Below are 6,167 nucleotides of genomic sequence, written 5' to 3' on the forward strand. Positions count from 1 at the left end.
TTTGTACAAAACAGTCCATTTTTCCACTTTTCAAGCCAGGTCGGAGAGCTAATAAATTTCTAATTTTGACTTTGTTCTCTATGGTCCTTAGGTTCTGATGATCTGGTGAATGAAGCATTTGACTTTGCTAAGAATTTATGTTCCTTACAGCTGACTGAGGAGGAGATTGCCTTGTTTTCATCTGCTGTTCTGATATCACCAGGTATTTGTTCCAATCTACCTACTTAAATAATGCTTTACGCTGGAATAAGCAATGGACATATGTATTAAGAAGTGTGATAAGCAATGGAAGAATACCTGCATTACTCAAAAAAGAGTTTCCAGCTCTTTTTGTTAGAATTTCAGCAGTTACACATATTAGAAATAGATCCAAAGTGTGGTGATCCCGTCACAGAAGTTTACAGAGAGGCAAAATATGTAACATGCCAATTATATATTAAAAAACAAGAATAATATTGTCTACCTGAATAGTCTGCCTGAACTTAACCTACAGACATGTTATGTTTCAGTCAAGGACCATAGTGTCTGTGCACTATTTCATGATGCAAGAAAAAGACAGATTGGAAAATGAGAGAGAAATAAGTGCTGAGAGTGAGGGTAATAGCCATGGAGCAGGTTCATGCAGACAAGCAGTGCCTGCTGGCGTTGCTTCAAAACACAGAGAAAATATGTTGCTCAAGGTGATGCATGTTCCTACTTGGATCCTCAGTGAGCTCAAAACTCATAGCCCCAAGTGGGTTAGGGAGTATTCAGCTATGAATGGATTCTTCTGTGTCAATAAAAACATGAGCAGTAAAAATCTCCATGAAGTTCTGTCTGAATTTAACTCCATTTTAGAGGTAGTAATTTCAGAGGCAAAATGTTCTTCTCCAAGTATTCACATACCACAGCTCCACATAAGCAGTCTTAGAGTTTAGTATGAGATTTTAAAATTGAGTCAGGGAAAGTAGGCCTCCAGCTCCCACTGAGAGTAACCTTTTCAAAGGTCTTTACAAAAAATCCCACCATTAATTATTTTTCCAGTCTGTTCCACTAAAGACTTCTTCTAGGTCACTTTGCCCTCTCATACATCTGTGGAGGAGATTACATTAGGCAGAATTAGACTAGCACAGATGGTGTTCACATGTTTGTTCTCATCATTAATGACACCTCCAGAAAGAACTTTACTCCTAATTTCCCTCTGAATTGTTCTTGCCAGTGCCTACATATAGAATGAGATTGGGTGCTCCAGAGTGCCCTGCAGAGTGCTTCCATTGCCACATATGTTCCTCAGCCACAACCCATTTGTGCACAGAAGTGAAAACTGCCTGTGAAACACCTCCCAGGATGCCTGATTTCTCCTGAGACAGGGAATTCAGAGTGCCCTGACAGGTTCCTCTCAACCAGCTCTTTTCTCCACAGAAAAGACCAAACCATGATGGAGATGTACAGCATCTGTACATGTTTGGCATTAGTGACCCGTTAACAGTCTGACTCCATGCAAAGCTAAAGACAACTTGGGAATTCTGGGGCAATCTAGACTGTGAAGTTCTTGAGTAACATGCTAAGAACCAAGCAACAGAAAATGAAGAGTGATAGAATCCTTACAAGAAGATTTATGTTTTTCTCTTTTTAACATCTAGGTGTTTCCTGAAGAGACAGAAGCAGTAAAATGGTTTCAGTGCTGGCTTATATGCACTTCATTTCAGATTAAGACATCTCATCTGTAGGGAGAAAGAAAAATATTCAGATATGTGATTCAGATATGTGAAACTAAAAAGAAGTAATATTTCTGTCACCCAGGTAATCTAGGCAACAAAAACAAGTTATAGCCCAACTTAACAAAATCTGGTGACAGAAATATTCCATCATCTCGGAGTGTCCTATACCTTAGACTTGGACATTTAAGTAATGAAAAGTTTCCTATTGATTTTAATGGATTGCTTTAATGGATTTTTGATCAAGTCATTAATGAAGTGCACTTAGCTACAGGTAGACAATTGATAGAAGTTCTGAGCTTTGCAGTTCTTCATGCGTCTTTCAGCAAAGCAACAGAATCTCTCGCACATCTGCAGCTGTACTAAGTGCTTGAAAAAGCCAGAAACTCAGCACTGGTTTTGAGCCAGCTGTATTGCAAGCATGTGTTGTAAAACCTTCTCCACTAACTCTAGTAATACATTTCAGTCATGATTTACCTCAGCGGCACTTCAAAGCTGGGTATCTCTTGAATAGTAAAATCTGCTAAGATGCACAGAAGTAATCCCAAGTTTTTTCACCATTATTTAGCTTGAAAGTTAAAGCTGGTGATACTAGAGGAAATACTTCAATGTCTAATGTCTTTCTTTCATGCCCAAATTGTTTTTTGCCTACTTGCTAGCAAGAGGACACTCTGAATATATCTAATTCCTTTAGCCAAAAACCAACTGTGAAACTGTTTAATGTATGCTGACTGCTTCTTCCTGTAGTCTGCAAGCATGAGTATCATTAGACGTGGGAGAAGCAGTAAGACAGGACGGGCTGAAGAATCATAACCTTGAAAGAAGGCAACCTATCTTCCATTAAAAAAATGTCTATTTGTGTCACGCAAATAAACCCCATCTCAGCTGGGCTAAGTCTGTCTATGGCAAGGGAAGGCAGTGCAAATTGTAATGACATTAAAAGCTGTCATTTATTTCCTTTCAAAAATAATAAAAAATTAATAGAGAAATAATCAGTTTCCTTCTGCACTAGATGTTCTGGTTTCTTCACAGTAAAGTGTTTCATCTTGTGAACATACATAAAATTGAAAAAAGGAAGCACTGGTTCTGAGAATAAACTGCATCTGTTCTTCCGCTCACTAATTTAGGGACATAGCCACTCTCTTTGGGAAGCACTCGTATTCATGCTTTTCTTCTACAGAAGCCACTGCACTGAAAGGTGATTATTGTGCCCTTAATCTCAACATTTACAGGGAACAGAGCAATATCTGCAGGAGTGGGCTGACCTAAGAACATCTATTAACACAATAGTTTAAGTTCTGAAACCAAGCTTGAGGCCCATTTTCCATCTGACTAATTGTACAAATCCAGATTTTGTACTTTAAGGTTTTCAGAGTGATTCTTTCACTTTATTTCTGATTCGAAGCTTAATGATGTGGAATGGCTCTTCACTTGCATACATGTTGGAAATGGGTGGTAAGACATTAACCTTGCGAGTATCTTTTCTGAAAATCTTGCTGAATATCTTTCCTTATATTTTTTACCTTTTTCTACACTCTTTTCTTGCCTAGTGGCTAGTGCACTCTTCCAAGATAGAAGAGTCAAAACCTAAAGGAAAATAGTAGAGCTGAACAAGTTTTCAAATCCTGTATGGGTAGCCACTGATCTATTGACTTTTTCCTGCTGTTTTGTGAATATAATTAAAGGTATGTGGAAAGTCCAAACAAATTTTCAGATGGTGATCAAGTGGTAGGAACTACATTTTGGGAGACAGACTTAATATTCATAGTAAAAGTTTCATCTAGCCCACACTGTGATTTCAAGAACTCTTGTATTATATACAGCATACTCCATGACAGGCAAGCGATAAAACCTGTGCTCCCACAGCCTCAGTCTATTTTTAAGCTCATCTTTGTGGCAGAAAGATAAATCTTTAAGGACTGTTCTCTGTGATAAATCTTTCTAGCTTCAGCCTGCCACATATTAGATGTTGATTTAATACTACTGAAAGGCATGTTTTTCAAGAACATAAAATTTGACACTTAGCCTGTCAAGCTAAATATTATTGTGAGCTTATTTGTGTCAGTACTGTGTGCGCTCTCAGCTAATTCTGTTTCTGTGGCCACTGTCAGTATAGGATCCATTGGTTACCTTCCAAGATCATGATTCTTTAAGCTATGTAAAAATATTGTTTTCTTTGTCTGATTACCTGCTAAGTCTCTAGAGGCTTGGATTTATCTCTTTTCAGAGAAGTTGTTGATGAACATTTTCCATAGAGGCATCTCTGCAGTCAGACAAATGGCAGAATCCTGATTCTTCAGCACTGAAATACTCTTCAGTCTCTCAGCTTAAATTATTTCTATGGATAATTTTAATAACTCGGGGAGGTAGGGAAAAGAGCACTGGAAATGAAAGGGATTTTCCCACACCTTTCAATGTGTACATTAAGATTCAAGCCCCATGGCAAAACATAACTTTGTATTTCCTTTTGCAAACCTAAAATCTATGTCTAAGAATCAGTCTGACTGTGAGAAATAGGGAAATAAGTTTGCAGAATGGGAACACAGACAATTTGGCAGTGCTATAAACACTATTATGTTTCGGAGATTGTCTTGGGGTCTGCTTCTATGCTTCATGTATGATTATTTCCAGAAGCTGTGACTTGACAGAATATCTTATGAAAGATCTCCTTCACTTGGGATCTGAGCTCACTATAAGCCCAAACAACTGTACCTGTAATTGTTAATTTTCTGAGATTATCTTCTCTTTTGTGTTATTTAAAAGCAGAACATTTTTAAAAAACAAGAAATTTGCACTTCAAGACATTGCAACAGCTCATAACTCTTTTGAATTATTAAAGAAATTCTTTTGAAGGAAGCCATTTTTTTTTAATACAGAATATAAAACATGGTCTCAAAATGTTAGCCTAGTAAATAATGACAAAATATATTTTGTTTTAATTTTTCAATAATTCTATTGTTTTCAAAGAGATGACTGTTTTGATCAATATGCTCATTATTTATGTATTAAGACACTAAAATGATATATGTTTTTTACCTAGGCAACATGAAGTTAGAGTAGTGAATGTACCAGCAAAATATAATGAAATGCTTGGACCTTGTTTCATTTCTATCTCATCTTTCTCTAACGTATTGATTTAAACAGAAATACGCGGCAAATATTTTGTTGTTGTATGCTCAGTGTGTCTTATTTAAACTCTCAAGTGATCCTTTAATGGGTTAAAAACTTTGCTTCTGAAACTATCTTTTCATTATGATTCCCTTCCCCACAGGAATTACATTTGCTGTAAACACTTGGTAGTATACCAAGTTCATCCATGAGCATACCCCACACCTGTCCTTAGCTCTTGCCTTCCTTTTTCTTAGATCGAGCCTGGTTAATAGAGCCAAGGAAGGTCCAGAAGCTTCAGGAAAAGATTTACTTTGCACTTCAACATGTGATCCAGAAGAACCACCTCGATGATGAGACTTTGACAAAGGTAAATTGTTAAAAAAGAGCTAACCTAAGCCTTCCTCAGACATGTATCTTTTTCTAGCCTCTTTTCCACTACTACATTAATGTAAGTTAAAAGGATCATATAACTTGCTCCCATTGTATAGAAGTAAGCATTGTTGTATTCTTCTCCTCACTCTTCTTTCCTCTTAAATCATATTTTGTTCAATCCATTAATCATTTTATGTGGTACCTTAGCAACAATCAGACTATTTCAATGAGGGCCCCTAGAGGAAGTTCCTTGTTAAATGCAGTTTTGGCACTTGGCTAAAATTTTCAGTAGAGTGGTTTTTAGACCATAAGAGTAACAACAGTGGACTTATCTAATTTGGCATGGATAGATTTGATAGAGTTTGCGGTATTACGTTTTCCCAACAAGATGCTACCTTAATTAATTCTGCAATCAGTAACTTATACTAAATTTGTTTCCTCCCTCTTCTTTTATATCTCACAGTTAATAGCCAAGATACCAACCATTACTGCACTTTGCAACTTGCACGGAGAGAAACTACAGGTATTTAAACAGTCTCACCCAGATATAGTGAACACACTATTTCCTCCATTATACAAGGAGCTTTTCAATCCAGACTCAACCACTGGCTGCAAGTGAAGGGGATAATGAAATTTTCACGTAGTCATGGAATGCATCACTGTTAAGACAAAAAGAAATGTTTTCATAATGAACTTATTAAAAATGTCACTACTGCAACACTAGGAATGTTCTGCACTTAATAGAATTATTTTTCACCGCTACAGTTTGAAGAATGTAAATATGCAATTCTGAGTGGGGATGTCATTTTTCTCTTTTCTTTGATTACCTTTTTTTTTTCTTTTTCGAACTGACAATGAATATACAAATATAGGACACTGGGTGTTACCTTTTTTTTAAACTTTTATTTTATTGGGATATGTTTTGGGAGACAACTGTTCATAGAATTTTATTGTAGATATAAATGAGAATAGAGCAGTACTTTGCAG

The 6,167-nt window shown here is 36.6% G+C and overlaps 1 long non-coding RNA gene across 1 annotated transcript; it reads left to right on the forward strand.

The window, feature by feature from the left end:
• Positions 1–91: 91 nt before the first annotated feature.
• LOC104915084 lies at positions 92–6,023 on the forward strand. Its single transcript, XR_796235.2, has 3 exons — positions 92–202; positions 5,063–5,175; positions 5,644–6,023. It is a non-coding gene; the product is annotated as an uncharacterized LOC104915084 (long non-coding RNA).
• Positions 6,024–6,167: the final 144 nt, after the last annotated feature.

The sequence above is a fragment of the Meleagris gallopavo genome, chromosome Z, assembly GCF_000146605.3.
Source record: "Meleagris gallopavo isolate NT-WF06-2002-E0010 breed Aviagen turkey brand Nicholas breeding stock chromosome Z, Turkey_5.1, whole genome shotgun sequence".
NCBI lineage: Eukaryota > Metazoa > Chordata > Aves > Galliformes > Phasianidae > Meleagris > Meleagris gallopavo.